The 19,868-nt window shown below is 44.7% G+C and overlaps 1 pseudogene; it reads left to right on the top strand.

Annotated features, from left to right (window-relative positions):
* Positions 1 to 1,249: 1,249 nt before the first annotated feature.
* Positions 1,250 to 7,072, top strand: LOC145505184 (V-type proton ATPase subunit D-like; annotated as a pseudogene).
* Positions 7,073 to 19,868: the final 12,796 nt, after the last annotated feature.

The following is a 19,868-nucleotide window of genomic DNA, read 5'->3' as shown; positions in this document are numbered from 1 at the left end:
ACAGAAACAATGGGAATTGCTTCTCCAGCAGCCCGGGTCCCCTGCCAATGAGAGGTGTCCAAACTGTTTATCTGGAACTACGGCTGTTCTCCCCAACCCCACCACACCCTCTGCCCCGCTCTCCCTCTAGGCTGAGGTTCCCCATGGCCAGGACTGCAGGATTGGCCAGGATTGGCCAAGAGAGGCCACCTTCTGGCCTTTGTCCCCTTCCATCAGCTACCTCCCAGCCCTGCACTGGGAGTTATCTTTCCCAAGGCTCAGCTCAAGGCCTCCTCCTCCATGCAGCCTTCCCTGAGCTCTGCTGAATGAACTGGTTCTTCTGGACACAGCAGCAAGTCTTCACTGTTTTTTTCTGCTCTGTTAGAGTTAGCTGTTAACACAGGTGATCCCACAGCCTTATGCTTGCATACAAATGGCAACCCACTTCAGTATTCTTGCCTGGAGAATCCCAGGGACAGAGGAGCCTAGCTTGCTACAATCCATGGGGTCGCAAGAGTCGGACACGACTTAGCGACTAAAGGGAGAGAGAGAGGGGGGCTCCCAAGTGGAGCCTGCTAACGCAGGAGACATAAAAGATGCAGGTTCGATCCCTAGGTCAGGAAAATCCCCTAGAGAAGGGAACGGCAACCCACTCCAGTATTCTTGCCTGGAGAATCCAATGGACAGAGCAGCCTGGAGGGCTACAGTCCATGGAGTAGGACAGAGTTGGACACGACTGAAGCGACTTAGTACACACATACAAATGATGTGTTAGTGGTGGGAAAGGAAGGGACAGAAACAGTACAAATCTCTATTGGAAGCCTGGTAGCACATCTGGAACAAAACTAGTCCCTGTTTGTTGCTTTCTGGCCAACATAGAACAAAGATCTGTGCAAAGCATGTGGTCTCCAGACACCTCCATGGGAAAGCCCAGCTCAGGAACAAGGAGGTAGACTATCACGAAGTTCTCCTTGTGTAACTACTGACAGCTCTAGAAGAGTCGCTCGAAACGAACCTGCTGCTGCCCTCAGCTGCCCCTCACTCTGAGCATGTGGACTGTGTGTGTGAGTGGCAGGGAGGGTGAGGCCCTGAGTTTCAGCTCAGGGGTCTGGTCACAGGCCTGCCCTAGGTATGACCTGGAAGGGAGTGTAGTTTGTTCCACACGCTGCCCGGCCTGACTGATGAGCAGCAGGACACCCAGAGGGAGTTGGGGGTGCAATAGGAGCGGATGAGTTCAGGGAGGTGAGGGCTGGGGGCCGTGGAGTTGGCGATGGGACATCCTGCAGGGTTCTTAGTGACAGAAGGCATGGCTCCTGGCTTTGAGCAGGTGAGGGTTGGACCTAACTTCTGTGATAAAGTCCCTATGAGGAGGGACTGTCATCAGCCCAATTCACGGATGAAAATACCGAAGCAGGGATGGTGAGAGACTTGCCTGACTGCTCTCCCTCCCCCACCGCTATCAGAGGGTGTCACCTCCATCTCAGTGCTCTGCTCCGGGTCGTCCAAAAGGCATTTGCTTCACTCTCAGCTGCTCCCTCTTTAGGGGGTCTCCCTTCCCGCACTTGAGTCAAGCTCCATGAGAGCTGGGCTGTTTGCTTCCTTGCGGCATCCTCAGTGCCTTGAAGATGCCTGTTGCACAGGAGGAATTCAGTGAGGCTTTGCCGATGAGGGGACAAGGAGAGAGGGAGTGCAGACAGCCGCGAGAGGGGGTGCTGGAACACCTGATACTGAGTTCTCGCCAAGGCTCAGTACTCAATGTTCCCTCAGGAATTCCTGGGGCTCTAAGCCAGCCTGAGGTCAGGTGTGTGGGTGTCTGCCTGGGACTTCTCCCCACCCCGCCAAGGCATTGACCCTCCAAGAGTCAGAGAAGGGTGCTTGGCTGTCTGCTGTCATTCACTGATCAGTTTCTTCCCTCTTTCACGTAGTCAGTCAGCTGTCCACGTACTCAGTCAGTCAGCTGTCACGTACTCAGCTGTCCACTAAGCATTACCTTCACACCTACTCTGGGCCAGACACTGAGATACGAGCGCCTGCAAGTAACCAAGTTCTAGTGTTTGCCCCTTGCATCCTTGGGGGGACGGACCAAAGGGAAAAACAAATGAGTGTACAACTGCTATGAGAGAAGGAAGTGAGGGACCTTGAGTGAGTGGGCAGCCAGGCCTGTAGGAGGACAGGACACCCTTGGGGCAGGGGTTGCTGCCAGGGAGAAAGCTTTGCAAAGCTGTCAGAAGCAGGGCAGCCTGCAGGAGGTAGGGGGCTCAGAGAAAGGGGAGCCAGTGTGGCTGGAGCACCCAGAAAGGGAGAGGGTGGGAGGGGAGTTCCGGGGAGAGGTGACAAGCCTCAGCAGAGAGGGTGAGTGGAGGGGCTGGTCCTCAGAAGGGGTTGGGGGGTGGCTGTGGAATCCATGGTTTGGAAAGACCCCCCGTTAGATGCCATGGAGACTGACTGGGCCTGGGTGGACCCTGCCCTGAGGGGTCTTCTGGGTGGTTCTGCAGACCAAGCCTGTGGTCAGGGTCCCGGAAGGACAGTGCTCACCGGAGTCCCATTTTTAATTTTTTTTTTAATTTCTTTTTCTTTTTTGTGTATGTGTTTAATTGCTTGCTTTACAATATTGTGTTAGTTTCTGCTGTACAACAAAGTGAATCAGCTATATGTGTCCATATATCCTCTCTCTCGGTCCTGCCCTGTCCCCATCCCACCAGGTCATCACAGAGCACCGAGCTAAGCTCCCTGGGCTGTGCAGCAGCTTCCCACTAGCTATCTATTTTATTTAATGTTTTTAATGAATTGTTTCTTATTCTTTTATTTATTTTATTTTCAATTGGAGGAGAATTGCTTTACAATATTGTGTTAGTTTTTACCACACCTCAGCATGAGTCAGCCACAGGTAGAGACCTATGCCCTCTCCCTCTTGAACCTCCCTCCCTCCTCCCACCGCATCCCACCCCTCTGGGTCGTCCCAGAGCACCAGGTTTGAGCTCCCTTCCTCACACTGCAAATTCCCACTGGCTATCTACTTTACATACGGTAATGTATATGTTTCAGTGTTGCTCTTTAAACTCATCGGTCCCTCCCTCTCCTTTCCCCATTGTATCCACACGTCTGTTCTCCACCATCTTCAACCCTATTGCTGCACAACGTAGTGTGTATATGTCAACGCCACCCTCCCAATTCGTCCCACATTCCCCTTCCGGCTCTGTGTCACATGTCCATTCTCTACATCTTCGTCTTTATTCCTGCCCTGCACGTAGGTTCATCAGTACCCTTTTTCTAGATATGATACGTGTGCATTTTTAGAAAACAGAAGTGGCGGGACTTGCCAGGGTGGATGCAGGGGAGAGGGAGAGAGAGGAATTGAAGCATTCTCTGGCTTTTGGCCCCAACAAGAGGGGAAGTACCAGCTGGGGGGGAGAAACAGAAGAATGCCAAAAGCCTTTTAAGCTCAAGGCCAAAAGGGCCGTTTGTTTGTTTAATTTGTACAATGCCTATGTGCTGGGCCAGAAATACAATATACACAAGCCAGCCCTAGGTTTTTCTGCTACAGCCACAGTATTTCCTGCACGGCCGTGGTCTTTTTTTACCTTGGAGCCTGGGCAGTCACATGACTGGCCCAGTCCCTGCCCTTGGCCTCCCAGAGGGAGACAGGGACTCAGTGAACACTCTTCCTGCTGGTCTCTGCTGGCACCGGGTTTGCTTAAAGGCACATTCCAGGCCTGGGGTGGGAGCGAGGGCAGGGAGGGCTGCTTGTGTGCATGCACGTGAGGAGGGTCGTGTGGAGGGAAGGAACGCACGCGACTCGGTAAAGTCCAGGCCCTGCTGGGTGTTTCATATCACCTGTCACGTAATGATCTTATAACCAAGCACGACCCTATGGGGCCTTCCCAGGACACATCTTCCCCCTTATGCTCTGCTTTAGCTCCTCTCTGAAGAGAACAGTATTTGATGCACATTTCCTGAGTTGTTTCTCGGATGTGAAAACCTCCACCAAACGGAAGATGCTAACTACGGGATGACCATGAGTACAGAGCCCCAGGACTGATAATGTTAACCCCTGTGACTCCGCCCTGTTCCCTCATCATCAGCACAGTTGGTGCAGGATCTAATCTCATACCCTGTGACCCCTGCCCTCACCTGGGTTTTTTGAAAGTGCTTTGCAGAAACCATTTGAGAAGCTTGGGGCTTTTTAGAGCATGAGCTACCCTTCTCCTTGCATGGCCCCACAATAAACCTTTCTCCGCTCCAAACTCGGACGTTTTGGTGTGTTTGACCTCACTGCACGTCAGGCACATGAACTTGTGCTAATGATATTGATATTATTATCTTCATTATTTAAACAAGGAAATGGAGGCAGAGAGGCCTCACGAGTGTGCAAAGTCCTACACGAGACTGCTTAATGATCATAAAACCAAACCCCATCTTCTTGGTCACGTTTTCCTTCCAGGTGGAGACTGAACCACTCTTTCTGCCCTGTACCCTTTCTTCCCCACCCCACCCCCCAACATACCTTATCCTGGATATCCAAGTGGTCTTTACAGTCTACAACCCCCTCCCCACCAGCACCTTCTCATTGGAGGGTGTGTGGGTCCCTCCCCAAGCTCAGGTAGAAGCTCCTTTGTGTGGCTCCCAAAACAATTGGCGCTCGCCGAGAGGAGAGTGTGTGGACTCCCTGCTCCCTGGGGAAAGGTGTGTCCTGCTTTCTTCCCACCCCACTGCCCGTGTTATGCAATTAAGCAATGCTTCCCCTGGTGTTGTCTCAAGAGGAGGAGGGAGGGGAGAGCCAGCTGTGGGAAGTAGGGTTTGATGGGTCAGGTTGGGAGGGCCTCAGGGGTCTAAGAGAGGATGTCCCTTGGGGAGCCTGCCATGTGGACTTTGGCACAAACAACTCCAGCAGCTGCTGAACCCAGCATAACTCTGTGTGTTGGACCCAGACGTACCCGTGCATGAGTTCTTTTAAACTGTCAAGGATTTAAATTCTTGAAAGGGCTTTTGTTTTATTAACATTTATTGTTCGTCTTCTGAATATTTTAGTTACTGAAGATTTGAATGGACGAAAATGAAAAACATTGGTAATTCCACGAGCCAAAGAAACTAGAGTGGGCTTTTTCCCCATCACTCTAGGTCAAGTTTTCAGCAGCACTGTGTGAAGTGATTGTGTGGCCTGCACCATAATCTATTATAATCACTTATTTAGGAGGTTTCCAACTATCTCTTTGAGATAAATCTTTGCAAGGTGTTTTCCAAATGGCGTGACCCTGTGGTGTGCCATGAAGCATGAAAAACTGAGGACTAAGGGGACACATTTCATGGGAGCTACTGTTTTTGTGATGAAGAAGGCATTTTCAACCCTTGTAGAAAGGATGCATTGCTTGATAAATGATGCTGGGGCAATTCGCTATTTATATACACATGTGCTCAGTTGTGTCCTACTCTTTGTGACCCCTTAGACTGTAGCTCACTAGGCTTTGTCCATGGAATTCTCCAGGCAGGAATACTGGAGTGGGTTGCCATTGCCTTCTCCAAGGGATCTTCCTGACCCAGGGATTGAAGCCAGGTCTCCTGCATTGTAGGCAGATTCTTTACCACCTGAGCCACTCCAGTTTTAGATTCTTTTCCCATGTAAGTCATTACAGAACATTGAATAGAGTCCCCACAATGAGATATGTCAGACCCACCAAGGCGACTATAACCAAAAAGGTAGATAATAACAAGTATTGTTGAACATTTGGAGAAATAGAAACCCTCATACATTTTTGGTGGGAATGCAAAATGGTACAGCCACTATACAAAACAATTTGGCAACACCTTGAAATGTTATATGCGGAGTTGCTATGTGACAAAGGAATTTCACTCCCAAGTATGTACCTTAAAAAAAGTGAAAACGTATGTCCACACAAAACATGTGGGCATCAGCATCACAGTTATCCAAAATGTAAATAAAACCCAAGTGAAGATTAGAGCAAAAAAGAAAGATAACAGAGCAGGGTGTTATTTTGCCAGTATTTGAACATCACCCTGATGTTCTAGTCAAGGCTATGGTTTTTCCAGTGGTCATGTATGGATGTGAGAGTTGGACTGTGAAGAAAGCTGAGCACCGCAGAATTGATGCTTTTGAACTGTGGTGCTGGAGAAGACTCTTGAGAGTCCCTTGGACTGCAAGGAGATCCAACCAGTTCATCCTAAAGGAGATCAGTCCTGGGTGTTCATTGGAAGGACTGATGTTGAAGTTGAAACTCCAATACTTTGCCACCTAATGCGAAGAGTTGACTCATTGTTAAAGACCCTGATGCTGGGAAAGATTGGGGGCGGGAGGAGAAGGGGACGACAGAGGATGAGATGGCATCACCAACTCGATGGACATGAATTTGGGTAAACTTCGGGAGTTGGTGATGGACAGGGAGGCCTGCCGTGCTGCGATTCATGGGGTTGCAAAGAGTTGGACACGACTGAGGGACTGAGCTGAATTGAACATCACCCTGAAGGAACTGACAATTATGAACTGACTGGTTTAGCCAGAGGTGGAGAACAGTTGGTTAAACTGGAGAGGAATTATGCCAAAGAACTACTGCTGAAACTGGCTTCACTGCAGACTTCCTTTGTTCCTTTGGATGAAACTATTAAGATAATCAATAGGTGTGTAAATGCCATTGAACATGTCATCATTCCCCAGATTGAATGTACTATTGCTTATATCATCACAGAACTGGATGAGAGAGAGAGAGAAGAGTTCTGCAGGTTAAAGAAAATGCGCACACATGGTAAGTAGCTTCAGTCGTGTCCAACTCTGTGCAACCCTATGGACTATAGCCTGCCAGGCTCCTCTGTCCATGGGGATTCTCCAGGCAAGAATACTGGAGTGGGTTGCCAAGCCCTTCTCCAGGGGGATCTTCCCAACCTAGGGATCGAACCCGCGTCTCTTACGTCTCCTGCATTGGCTGGTGGGTTATTAACCTCTAGTGCAAAAATACAGAAGAAGAAAAATATTCTTAAGGAAAAATCTGAGAAGCACTTGGAGCATTGAAGTGCAGCTGAGAGGTGACAGAGCCTGCTAATCTCTTGGCTGAAAGAGAAAGATAAATACCTTCTCTTTGAATAAGCTTTCCTGCTCTGGCTCTTTCAGAAAGCCTAACATGACACCATCTTAATCATGGTGTGCAGGTTAGGTATGTGTGGCTATGTATTTTTTGCCTAAGGCTTTACAATTTCCCTGGATGTCCACATTTATGGGATTACCTTTGCAGGATCGTAATTCAACAACCATTTATCACCAGTGAGATTTGTAGAACTTGCCCAGAAACTTGTAGAATTTATTCTGCTGAAGTGTCACCCTACTTCACTTACCAATCTGTTAGAACAGATTTGCTTACCAAACATATTAAGAAATTCCCCTTAGGAAACAGCAGTGGTCTCAGGCCAACACACACAGGCTAGGGACTGCTGGAGCACTCTTTGTTCCTGCCTACTCGCACACTTTGGCACCACTGCCTGAGATTGCTACAGCCACCCTTGTGTTAGTTACTGTGGGGCTTCTCTCCTCAAGTTTCATGAAAACCTTCACTTATTTTTCCTTGATTAACAGGCCTCTGTCTTGTCTGTCATGGGAACAGTTCTGTGAATTCACATGTGACTATGGTATAAACAATAAAATGATTTAAAATGAAAAAAAATTTTGTAGCAGCTCTGGATACTGACACACATCCACACAATTTATGTATCTGTTTCACCACTGATGGACATTTGGTGGATTGTTTTAAGCTATTACCAATAATATTTGCAAAAATATGCTTGTATGCATCTGAGTTTTCTAGTCTACTATTAACTATAGTAGATTACTAGTCTACTATAAACCAAACTGCTGTTTTTATAATGACTGATGTTATGACTGTCAGAGACTCTACTTTGAGTCATTGCTTTCTCAGATCTTCAAGATATTGAAAAAAAAGAGAGTGATCAGTTTGGTCTACAGGAACTTGAGAAATGTTATTGATCTCATCATGGTCACCTTGAACGCAGAATTGTTTCTGTTTATCATTAGATGCTTAGCATCTGCCAGATACAATTGGTATGGAAGTGGGTTCCATACCATGTCAAGTCAAGATAAAGTAATAATGAACCTTTCCTGAAGTTTTTAAAGATGAAGCTTCCGTTTCCTTATTGTAATATCTTCTCCTAATTAACCCATTCTGTGGCATGACCCCACAAACCGTCCAACCAGTCTTGATAAAAACAGCCATTGTGGGGAGATTTTGATACTTATATTTTGAGTCCTCTGAGTCCTGAAATTTTTAAAAATAGTATCCTAATAACTAGCTAGAAAAGTTCTAGACTCTAGCCTTGTGGGTTCCCTCTGTAACACTTGAAATCCATAAGACCTTCCCCACAGAATAGAAACATCCAAAAGCACATACATTCCTATACATATAATTGGGGAAAGCTGGTCCTTTCTTCACTGCTTTTCAATATTAAAACAAGTTGTAGGGTGGGAGGGAGCTTCACAAGGAAAGGAACATATGAATACTTATGGCTGATTCACATTGTTGTATGGCAGAAACCAACGCAAGATTGTAAAGCTATTATCCTCCAATTAAAAATTAAAAAAACAGAAAAAACCAAGTCGTAAACACTTGGAGCTGGAAGAAATTATCTAGAAGCAGTGTAAATAGATTAGGAAAAATGTAGGATATGAGAGCAAGCATTTGTCATTATGAAGCTTTTAACTAGGGGAACAATTGGACAAAAGGTAGGCTTTAGGCCTTAGAAAAGAATTATTCAAGTCACAAAAGAAAGGAAACACCCCTAGGTGTGACATGTGTAAAAAGTCCTCTCTTCCTCTAGCAGAGATCACCCCAAATTTGATTATGGGATTGTGCATTTCCTTTTTAAACTTCTCTAAATAGCTAGTATTATGGTGCTATGGTGAGTCTCCCATTCAAAAAGGAGCTGTAGAGGGGAATTCCCTGGTGGTCCAGTGGTGAGGACTCTGTGCTTTCACTGCTGATGGCCAAGGTTCAATCCCTGGTTGGGAAACTAACATCCTGCAAGCTATGTGGTGCAGCCAAAAGAAGCACACACACACGGGTACTTTTTTGCCTTTTTTCAACAATGAAGAACTCTCTCTCAACTCGAGCCAGAAGTTATTTCTCCTCCCTTTGAATCACCAGGGGCTTCCCTGGTGGCCCAGATGGTAAAGAATCTGCCTGCAATGCAGGAGACCTGGGTTTGATCCCTGGGTTGGGAAGATCCTCTGGAAAAGGGAATGGCTACCCACTCCAGTATTCTTGCCTGGAGAATTCCATGAACAGAGGAGCTGGGTGGGCTACAGTCCACAGGTTCGCAAAGAATTGGACATGTCTTAGCAACTAACACTTGAATCACTACATTCCAAACTCCTACATAACTTTACTGATTTTCACCTTGTATTTTATTTATTTATTACTTTATTTATGCATTTATTTTACACACTTGATTGTAAGTTTCTAGGGAGAACAATGCCTCCAAATTCATTTTGTAATCCTACTGAATCTAGCATATAATAAACGTGTACGTGCATGCTCAGTAGCTTCAGTTGTGTCTGAATCTTTGCAACCCTACGGACTGTAGCCCGCCAGGCTCCTCTGTCCATGGGATTCTCCAGGCAAGAACACTAGAGTGGGTTGCTATGCCCTCCACAAGGGGATCTTCCCAACCTGGAGATCGAACCGGTGTCTCCTTCGTCTCCTGCATTGCAGGCAGATTCTTTACCCACTGAGCCACCTGGGAAGCCCAATAGAATAAATGTTCAACCATAATTCATGCATATCAATATTAAAGATTGTGATGCACAAACAAGACTAAAAGAGATTCACGCAGGGAAGACAGAGATGGGTTGGGGTGGAGGGGACACTTTACTAAACCTACTGGTTCTCTATTCTCATTCTGAGAGAGAGAGTAAAATACACATTTTCAAGCTGTCAGAGGCTGTTGTCCAAAGTGAGTTTATTTGTCTTTCTGTTTGTCATGAAAGGTTCTTTCAAAGGTAGGAATTGTGAAGTTAGTTTTAAAGTAGCATTTTCTGCCCAAGAACATTCATTCTCCAAAGCTCCTCTGTCAGAAGTTTTAATATTACTAAAATCAGCAAGGACTCCTCCTGTCAGTGTTTTAGCACATCGTTCAGGCAAATGTACTTCCTGCTGTGTTTCACATCTCCAAGATGATCTTGGATGGACACCTTACCCACAGTGTTAACATTTCAGTTCTGTATTCTCATTCCACATCCATGAAAACACACAACTCTGGCTACTTCTCAATGGATGAGCTGAGCTGTATACGAGCTGTCTATTAAGTTGATGGAATTTCTATAGCAAGATGCATTGAACTCATTTTAACAAAAATTAGCGATGATATCGGCTTCCCTTGTGGCTCAGATGGTAAAGCGTCTGCCTGCAATGCTGGAGACCTGGGTTCGATCCCTGGGTCAGGAAGATCCCCTGGAGAAGGAAATGGCAACCCACTTCAGTACTCTTGCCTGGAAAATCCCATGGATGGAGGAACCTGGTAGGCTATGGTCCATAGGGTTACAAAGAGTTGGACACGACTGAGTGACTTCACTTTCACTTTCAGTGATGATATCAGTGTTAAGTTTCATTGCATACTTTAAGGGGAACATGAATAGAGAAAGATCCTCTCTCATTTCTTCATGCTCTTTTTGATCAAACTCTAGCCAGTCTCCTCTGACTTGAAGATACCTTAACCTTGGCCTGTAAAGACTGAAGCAAACACTAAAACATAGTTTCTAACAGCTCAAGGCTGAATAGCAAGACTGATCCTAGCTCCTCATTCGCATGCCTGCCTGAGAAACTCAAGGCTACTGAAAGAAAGAATTCACTGTTTGTTCCAGCCAATGTCTAACGATACAATTCCATGTCCCAGTCTCTGTCGGAGGGAGACAGTGGGCAACCCAAAAGACTGTCACACAGACTAAGCTCACTTTTTGTAGTTTTTCACTTCCATGACTCTTCAAGACCAAGCTCACTCCCTTCCCTCCTTTCTCAGTCTCCTCTTACAATGCCCAGTCACCTCTGTACAGATCAAAGCTGGATTCAGTTCAGGTTGGACTCTGCTTTATTACAACATCTATTATGGATTAAAATCTGTCCTTACCATTTTAACTGGTGTCTGGCTTTGTTTAATCTCTTTGACAACAAAAGTTTACCTAAGATTGTCTAGACAGTCCCTTAATGGTTTTGCTTAAGAATGAAAGGGGTATTGGACAATAAGAGGTAAGAATGAAAATGGTTAAAAGTACAAACTTCTGGGACTTCCCTGGTGGTCCAATGGATCAGACTCTGAGTTCCCAATGCATGGGGCCCAGGTTTGATCCCTGAACAGAGAACTAGATCCCATGAGCTGCAACTAAGGCTCAGCACAACCAAATAAACAAACGAAAATAAATGTTAAAAAAATACAAACTTCCAGTTGTGAGAAATAAGTCCGGGGATATAATGTACTGGATGGTGACTATAGTTAGTAATACTGTGTGTCAGAAAAAGAAAAATATTGTATATTAATGCATATATATGGAATCTAGAAAAATAATACTGATGAACCTCTTAACAGAGAAGAAATGGAGATGTAGACGTAGAGGATGGTCTGGTAGACACAGTGGGGGAGGGAGAAGGTAGGTCAAATTGAGAAAGTAGCATTGATATGCATATACTACCATGTGTCAAATAGATAGCTAGCAGGAAGCTGCTGTATAACACAGGGAGCCCAGCCTAGCATTCTGTCATGATCTAGAGGGGTGAAATAGTAGGGAGAGAGAGGCTCCAGAGGGAAGGGAGATATATATATATAATTATGACTGATTCGAGTTGATGTATGGCAGAGACCACCACAACACTGTAAAGCAATTATCCTCCAATAAAAAAAGATTAAAAAACCAATACTGTATTGTATTTTGGAAGTTGCTAAGAAAGTAGATCTTAAAAGTTCTCACCACAAGAAAGAAAAAAAAAGTAACTATGTGAGGTGATGGATGGTAACTAAATGGATTTAACAATATACACATATCAAATCATTATGTTGTACACTTTAGTAAAACATTATAGTCAGTTATATCTCAAGAACACTGGGGAAAAGTGGAAGGGAAATTTATATATCGCTGGTGGGAAATGTAAAATGATACAGCCGCTATGGAAAGTGGTTTAGCAGTCCTTCAAAAAGTCAAACTATAATTACCATATGACCCTCCCAATTCCATCTCAATATATACACAAGTGAATTGAAAACTGTCTCACAAAATTTGTGCAGGAATATTCAAAGAAGCCTTATTAACAACAGCCCAAAGTGAAAAGTTATGCATAGATAAACAAAATGTAGTACATACATTTATACAAGAAGCAACGGAGAATTCCTGGTGATCCAGTGGTTAAGATTCCTTGCTTCCAATTCAGGAGGCACGGGTTTGATCCCAGGTCAGGGAACTAAGATCCCACTTGTTGAGTGGCATGGCCAAAAAAAAAAGAAAAGGGGGCTTCCCTGGTGGCTCAGTGGTAAAAATTCTCCCTGCCAATGCAGGAGACATGAGTTCAATCCCTGATCTGGGAAGATCCCAAATGCCATATGCCGTGGAGCAACTGAGTCCGTGTGTCACAACTGTTGAGCCTGTGCTCTAGAGCCCGGAAGCCGCAACTACTGAAGTCCCCACGCCCTAGAGCCTGTGCTCCATGACAAGAGAAGCCACCATAGGGAGAAGTCTGCACACCACAACTTGTGAGCAACCCCTGCTCGCCGCAACTAGGGAAGAGACTGAGCATCACTGAAGACCCGGCATAATCGAAAATAAATAAAATTTTTTTAAAAAAAAGAAAAAAAGGGATGAAGGGCTGACACAGGCTGCAATATGGATGAACCCTGAGAACATTACACTAAGTGAAAGACAGCAAACACAAAACGTCACATGCTATATGATTTCATTTACATGAAACATGCAGAATAAGCAAATCCATGTAGACAGCAGATTAGTGGTTGTCAAGGGGGGGTGGTGGGGAGGAAATTGGAACTGACTCCTGACAGGTATGGTGTTTCTTGCGGTGGTGATGGAAATGTTCTGGAATGAGTTAGAGGTGATGATTGCATTTCTAAAGCCTAACTGTACACTTTAACAAGGTGAACTTCATGGTATGTGAGTTGTACCTCAGTTTCGAAAGAGAAACTGACAATACTTGCAGCTTGAGTGTTGTGGGGTAGATCATACCTATGTCACTACTTTCTGGTGATACTCACTAAAGGTGTTTGGGCTTCTCCTGTGGCTCAGCGGTAAAGAATCTGCCTGCAATGCAGGAGACACAGGAGACTCGGGTTCGATCTCTGGGTCAGGAAGATCCTCTGGAAGAGGAAATGGCAACCCACTCCAGTATTCTTGCCTGGAGAATCCCATGGACAAAGGAGCCTGGCGGGCTACAGTCCACGGGGTTGCAAAGAGTCAGACATGACTGAGCACGTGACTCACGCTAAAGTGTTCAACACTTTGGCAGGTTAAATTTAAAAAAAGTACAATGAAAGGGAGACTGGCAAACAGGTTATTGTGTGACCAGTTGTGAGTGAGGAGACACTTTGCATATTTATTTTCTTGGGGGATTAATGGCAGAAAGGAACTTTGGAGAGACACGGCGACAAGCACTTACTGTAGGGCAACCCCAAGCAAGGAGATTCTCTTCCCTTCCCAGGCAACCATATCCTGCCACAGCTTCATCCTTCGCTCCAAGCAGAGCACATGCTGCTCAGATGAAAAGCAAATCTCCCTGCAGCAGCCAAAGAAAACAAACACAGAAAAAGCAACTAAAACTGAGAGAGGAAGCAGGATTCTGCATCCTGGCTGATAACATCCTTAAAATCAAGCCCTCCAAGACGCATGGTCACAGCCATTACAGGAGACTGGGGGACACCCAGGACCAGGCTGTCCAGAGGAGAGACAGAGAGACGGTCCCTGGCCCTTAGGGTCATCGGCCCAACCCCCTCCAGCTTTGCCTTCGACATCAAAGGGATATCAGTGCCCTTCCAGTATAGGAAGAGGCCCAGTGAGTTCCTTTGACCATCTGTTTATTCACCAAATAGAAACTGAGATTCTACTGTGCCCAAGATAAACAGGTAGGCACCCAAGCCCAGCGATGGAAGGCCAGTCTCACAGTGAGGAAGTCGGCCGTGACAGACACATCTCAGCTTCTTTCTCGAGTCTGCCCAGTCCTTGCTTCCTTCCTTCAGCCACATATTCTTGGTATCCTGGCTTCTTCCGGGGTCTTTGTCTCTCCATCAAAGGGAAAGTGTCAGGAAGCAGCTGTGGTGGGGCACCTGCCTCTTTCTTGCTGACTAGGTGCTCTTACGCGAGACATGGGATCCTGTGTCCCTGGTACAGGGGTGGACAATGTACCCATTTTCTGACAGAGGACTGCTCGGAGGACGGAGTAATAAGGTGTCTCTGAGTTCAGAAAAATAAACGACCCAATCAAAAAATGGGCCAAAGAACTAAACAGACATTTCTCCAAAGAAGACATACAGATGGCTAACAAACACATGAAAAGATGCTCAACATCACTCATTATTAGAGAAATGCAAATCAAAACCACAATGAGGTATCATTTCACACCAGTCAGAATGGCTGCTATCCAAAAGTCTACAACCAATAAATGCTGGAGAGGGTGTGGAGAAAAGGGAACCCTCTTACACTGTTGGTGGGAATGCAAACTAGTACAGCCACTATGGAGAACAGTGTGGAGATTCCTTAAAAAACTGGGAATAGAACTGCCATATGATCCAGCAATCCCACTGCTGGGCATACACACCGAGGAAACCAGAATTGAAAGAGACGCGTGTACCCCAATGTTCATCGCAGCACTGTTTACAATAGCCAGGACATGGAAGCAACCTAGATGTCCATCAGCAGACGAATGGATAAGGAAGCTGTGGTACATATACACAATGGAATATTACTCAGCCATTAAAAAAAATACATTTGAATCGGTTCTACTGAGATGGATGAAACTGGAGCCCATTATACAGACTGAAGTAAGCCAGAAAGAAAAACAACAATACAGTATACTAATGCATATATATGGAATTTGAAAGATGGTAACGATAACCCTATATGCGAGACAGAATAAGAGACACAGATGCATAGAACAATTTTATGGACTCTGAGGGAGAAGGTGAGGGTGGGACGTTCTGGGAGAATAGCATTGAAACATGTATATTATCATATGTGAAACAGAACACCATTCCATGTTCGATGCATGAGACAAGGGCTCAGGGCCGGGGCAATGGGATGACCCAGAGGGATGGGATGGGGAGGGAGGTGGGTGGGGGGTCCAGGAAGGGGAACACATGTAAACCCATGGCTGATTCATGTCAATGTATGGCAAAAACTATTACAATATTGTAAAGTAATTAGCCCCCAACTAAAATAAATAAATTTATTAAAAAAAAAAAAGGTGTCTCTGAGTTGTGTTGACGGCAAAGTAGTACTCAAGTGTCAGGGGTAATAGAAAGTGTGCTTTGTTTCTCCACCTTTTATTTCAAAACACGTGGTTTGCAAGTAGCGCTTGGTCCTGACTTTTCACTGAGCTGGGTCAAGGGAAGTTGTGCCTTAGGATTTCTCTCCAGGAAGGAAAGGAGGGCTTCCTTTCCTGCCTGTGGAACCAGCTCCCAGCACTTCCTCCCCGCCCTCTTCGCCCAAACGCTGATCACAGCGCCCTCTGGTGGAAATTTAGAGCAATTGCCCTGTAGACCCAGGGCAAGCCCAAAGGCTCGGAGGAGTAGGGTGGAACTCAGGGCAGGCTGGAACTGGGGCGCTCCATGCTGGGAAGGGGGCGATACCTACAAAGAACAGGCTCCAGTCAGGTCCTACTGATTATTGTCATGCAGAATATAGACCACACATTACCAGTTATTTTGGATTTCCAAGACAAGCTAGAAACGTCTTATTGAAAAAACCAAAACCAAAACCAATTATATAAGCCAAAGGAAACAAGTGGTAGGTAAGCGTTTGGGCCTGCAAACCGTCAGGAAGCTTTGATTTCCATGGAAAAGATGAAAAGCATTGATATTAGTTAATCCCGACATATAAACAAGGAACAGTCTTGGTAACAGAAAATCTTCTATAAAATGTAAAAATCACAACTATGAAAATATTTGACAAAGAAAAAAAAGAACAAGTTTATTCACTTGCGTCTGAGGTTTCCCATTCATATTTACTTGTTACACTGATTTTTTTAACTTCTGATATTAACCAGGGGAAACTAGGAGACTTCATTAAAAAATCTGAGAGGAAAAACACAAAATAGAAAAAATTCTTTTCATTTTTTTTCTGTTATTTGAAAAAAAAAATTATCTTAAAGGTACATCTTCACCAGCTTCCAGAGTACCAATGTCCATGAGGGTGTATTTGAATGTTTTAGGGAAGAAATCCATACTCCCCAGTACAACATACAAAGCCTGCACAATTTGGCCTCATCCTGCCTACTGGCCTTACCTCCTACTATTTCCCACAGTGTCCTGATCATCATACCAAACTATCTTCCTCCAAGAGCATTTCAGGCCTTTTCAGAAAAGCATATTTCGAACTTCTCTGGTGGTACAGTGGATAGGAATTCGCACCTGCCAAATGCAAGTGACACGGGTTCAATCCTTGGTCAGGGAACTAGTTCTTACATGCCACAACTAAAGATTTCCAATGCCACAACAAAGACCTGACGCAGCCAAATAAATAAATAATAATAATAATAATCCTTAAAAAAAATTCCAGTTTCCATGCTACCTCCTACCAAAACCCCATTTACAGGATACCTCCTTCAGGCATAGTAAACTGTCCACTCCCAATCTCTGCTTTCAAAGTTCTAAGCCCATATCTCTAAGATAACAGTCATTTTGCCTATAATTATTTATCTATACATCTTGGGCATTGGAATCTACCCACAGGTGGGCTGTGTCTCTGACGGAATGTAAAATGTTGAAAACACCTCATAGATTAGAAGCTGATAGGGTAGGTTTTGCTCACCCAAGGCCTGGACAAAGCTAGATTTGTTGTAAGTAGGATAATTTAAAATAAATTTTAAAATGGTTTTATTTTTTAATTTTTTGAATAAGTCATCATTTTCACTGTTTAAAATGCAAAGGGTATAAATGTGTGTACAAGTTGAAAACTTTTCCTCTCTCCCATGTATCCAGTCACCCACTGTCTCTGAGTAAATGATGTTACTCATTGTTTATATCTTCTGGATAAAGTCCACATTCCTTTACACACAGTGTACATTGTTTTCTACTTGGGCTGGTCTATCTTCCCAGTCGTCTCTCCACCTCCAGCCTTGGCCCTCTACTTTCCAGGCTATGCTGAATTTATTTCCTCAAAATGCCCTGCTCTCTGTCACCTTCTTCCCTCACCCTGTCTTCATTTAGCAAAATGTTTCTATCAGGCTGGCCTCAGCAGGTCTGTGATACTGGTGTCCAGTGGGCTCCGAGACTCCCCTCCCCTCACTGAATTCTTCTCCCCTTCAACCTTAATTCCCTGTTTACCGATGTTTATCCTTCTCAGGCTCTGGACCTCTTGAGATCTGAGACTACTCATTACTAAAGACTAGCGACCAGCGTCTAGCCCACAGCAGGGCGGGAATGAAAGCGGCTCTCCTCCCACTGGACTCGTTCTCGGGGATTTCTGAGCCCTCAGCCTCTGGAAATTCTGGGATTCACGTTTGCCAGCTGAGGCATAACTTCTGAGGGTGTCTCTACCGCAGCGCCCCATCCCACCTTGCCCCCAATGCTAACGCAATCTGGATGTGTTTCCTCCGCGCAGCCTGAAGGAGGCGCCGGACTGACACACAAGTCATCCTGTGAGGGCTGTTCTCCCGGTTCAGGCCCCATTGAGAGGAGGAGGAGTGTTAGTCATGTGGAGGCGCAAGTTTGTGGGCCTGCAGGGCTATTTCTCTTTGGGAGTAGATAAAATAGCAGAGTGCTTTCATCATCAGTCTCTTTCCTGAGTCCAGTCAGCTCGTGGACACTGAAAAATCAGAGGTTCTGCTTTAAAGGGCTAAAAGGAAGATTCTGGGCCATGGTGAGCCTTGCTCCCTCCTCTCTGTGGGGACATTATAGACACTTAGCTGTCTCCCGATCATCCACCCCCTCCTTCTGCCTCCACGGGGCAACTTAACAGCCCTCTCTCAAACTTCAGCCCCCGCCTCACTGAATGTCAACTTACTCCATAAATTGTAGAGTACTGTAAAATGCAAGGTGGTCATTACCATTACTATTATTGATATTTTAACTCAGATTCTTAATGACACCAAAATTTACATGTAAGATAGTGACTCTGGAGTGTCACAAACGCCTACCATATATGTATATATTTTGTACAAGGGAGGCCCTAAAGAGGCTATTTAATTAGCATTTTATTTACTCAATTTTCAAAATAAAATCTCCTTACACTTTTAAGCCCACTTTACATAGCTGCTGCTGCTGCTTTTTTTTTTACAATCACTTTAAGGAGATCTTTGGTTAATGTTTGGCCTTACAGACTTTTGAGTTGCATTCTTCAACTTACTGTTTTTCTGTTTAAGTACTTCAGTTGTTTGACTAACAAACAGGCCTTCCTATGCATTTCAATAGCTCTTGTAATAAATTAACCTTATAAATAAGAAAATTCTTAGGTTCCCTTAAATTTCCCAACACTGTTTACAAGCTTGGGATTTTTTTTTTTTTTTTAGTTATGACATTTGTCATTAAAAAAATCTGAATCAAGTAAGCAATTGCATAATTTAATTTAAATTGGAATCTCCAAAATTTCCAACTATTCTCTGATATATTAAACTCTCTTAAGTGCTGCAAATTCTTATATCATATATACAAAGGTCATTCCTATATTTAACATTCATATAGTAATAAATGTAATGAATGTTTACTTCTATATTATCTCTGTAGTTAATTCTAAATCTTCCTATTGTTTCACTGAATAATTTAAAATATCTATTTATTTATTGTATTTATTTGGTTGCAGCATGTGGAATCTAGTTTCCTGACCAAGGACTGAACCTGGGCCCCCTGCAATGGGAGTTCGGCGGAGTCTTAGCCACTGGATTACCAGGGAAGTCCCAATATAGGCTTGAAATATTTATACATTATCAGGTGGCTTCCCTGGTGACTCAGTGGTAAGGAAGCTGCCTGCCAATGCAGGAGATATGAGAGATGTGGGTTCTATCCCTGGGTCAGGAAGATCCTCTGGAAGAGGGCATGGCAACCCATTCCAATATTCTTGCCTGGAGACTCCCGTGGACAGAGGAGCCTGGTGGACTACGGTCCATGGGGTTACAAAGAGTCAGACATGACTGAAGTGACTTAGCATGCACACACATTAGTTGGAATAAAAAAGGGAAAGTGACCACCAGGGTTAAGTTCAACTAAGGGAAAAGACAGAAGTGTTCTTGGGGTGCATGAGTTCTTGGAGAGCAGCAATTCAGGACATGAGGATGGAAACCATATTGTGCGGGGATTGGGGGAAGGGTAATAAATGAGGAATGAGAAAGTGTTTGTAGATGGTGACTATAGATAGCTCATTTAAAGGTGTGATTGTAAAGACGAAGAGAAAAGGTAGATCACAAAAGGTCTTTAAAGGATGAAAAATATTTCAGTATTTTTAGTGTGTTTAAATGCTGGAAAGAACTAAGACAGTGAGAGGAGGCTGAAGTTCCGTAGAGAAAGATGACAATGTGCTGGTTGGAGAGTCCGTAGATCCCAGGGTAGAAACAAGATCCCATGCACAGAGGCTGAATGAGCCTGCAGCAGTGGGAAGGAAATGAAAGTCACTCAGTCATATCTGACTCTTTGCAACTCCAGGGACTATATAGTCCATGGAATTCTCCAGGCCAGAATAC

Source organism: Giraffa tippelskirchi, chromosome 5 (assembly GCF_054371585.1).
Source record: "Giraffa tippelskirchi isolate mGirTip1 chromosome 5, T2T-mGirTip1v1.2.pri, whole genome shotgun sequence".
In the NCBI taxonomy this organism is placed as follows: domain Eukaryota; kingdom Metazoa; phylum Chordata; class Mammalia; order Artiodactyla; family Giraffidae; genus Giraffa; species Giraffa tippelskirchi.
This window is presented reverse-complemented; position numbering and strand designations above follow the sequence as displayed.